Raw genomic sequence first — 1,591 nt, forward strand, 5'->3', positions numbered from 1 at the left:
TTCGGATCCGACCTCGGGCGAATGGCTGATGAAGGGCGGCAGGTACTTCCTCCGATCCGGCTCTGGGATTGGCTCAATACTTGGCGAAGTTGTAACATCGTTACAAGTAACCTATATATTAAAAATATACTAGACCTAGTAGTTATTAAGGTTAACTTATCTAATAATAATAGGCGCTATAGCCTAGACAGCACCTAGCGTTGTATAAGTAACCAACTAATAAGTAATATTAAAGACTAAGTAGTTATCTACTTAATAGTGTTATTAACTCTACTATTTGTGTAGAAATATAAGGCGTTAACTTAGCTATTAGCCTATATCCTATAATTGGCTATTATATAAGAAGACTTAAAAAGGTAATTATAATAAGAGAAAAGTTAAAGCTAAAGAGATAGAGGAAATAAGTAGTAGGTAGGGGAAGAAGAGTATTTATACTTACTAGACAGCGTTTGCTATATAGCACTTTTGCCTAACTCTCTCTTACCTTCACTATTTACTTTTACCTTAACTATACAAGACGCTAAACATGTAATAGTAAATAGACAAAGAGAAAAAAAAAGAAGACTAAGGAATACGCACGTGATATGAGATGAGGTAAAAGAGGGGAGTATTATAAAGGGCTACGCTAGAGAGGTATAACCTATAGGTTATATAGTAGTAAATTATATAACTTTAGTTATATAACTAAATAACGTAGTTAGCTATATATAAATAAGCTTAAGTAAAAAGGAAGACTAAAGGTTAAAGCGTTTATACAAGTAATAAATATCAAAGAAGGGCCCTCTAGATAGTTCTTTTTTAAATCTTTCTTCTTCTATATAATAGGTGAATGCATACTTGTTAGTTCGGCCTCTCTCGCCTATAACACTTATAATAAGTATAAAAAAGTGTAACGGGCTGAACGCCCTTTGGATAGCTCCTCGATGGAATCTCGGTCAAGCAGCAGACGCCAGGTCTTACTCTGCAACCCGGCATCTGTGCGAGGCCTGAGCGGCGCCCAGACGACGCGCTCAGACACTCGGTGCAACCTTTCTCTGACAAGTAAATAAACACCACGCAAGTAGACTCTATAGCTCTCTATTGAATACAACCTCTTGTATACCTCGCAATTGCTCCCTAAAGCGCAGCCCCTTACATTTTATATTCGATCCCAATTAGACATAAGCCTTAGGCAGACTATCTTTTAACTAAGTTTTAGAGCGTGTTGTTAGTGCAAGCTAGTAACATAGAGTTAGTGCTGCAATAGGTACGAAAGGCCTTTAGTGCAGCGAGAAGGTAGACCGTCGCAAGACAGTACACCTAGGGCAGAGCTTCGCAGGAAGTTCAGCCGTGAGAGACAGTAAGCGATTTAGTCGCCCAGGACCTGTCTAGGAAGTCCTACTATGTCTTGGAAAGCCAAGCCGTAGGCGCAACGTCGTGTGATAAACTACCTAAAGGCCACTCGGGCCTAGCGTACAGTTAGCTAGAAGCGGACGTTGTAGTGAGAAGTCCTGTCAATCCTCTATCGGACGGGGTGCAGGCCGTGCGATTACTCTCAATTAGAGACGAGATCCCACGAGCGAGATGGCAAGACGCGAGTCTTCCTAGGGAC

This window comes from Exserohilum turcica (assembly GCF_000359705.1).
Source record: "Exserohilum turcica Et28A unplaced genomic scaffold SETTUscaffold_7, whole genome shotgun sequence".
Taxonomy (NCBI): domain Eukaryota; kingdom Fungi; phylum Ascomycota; class Dothideomycetes; order Pleosporales; family Pleosporaceae; genus Exserohilum; species Exserohilum turcicum.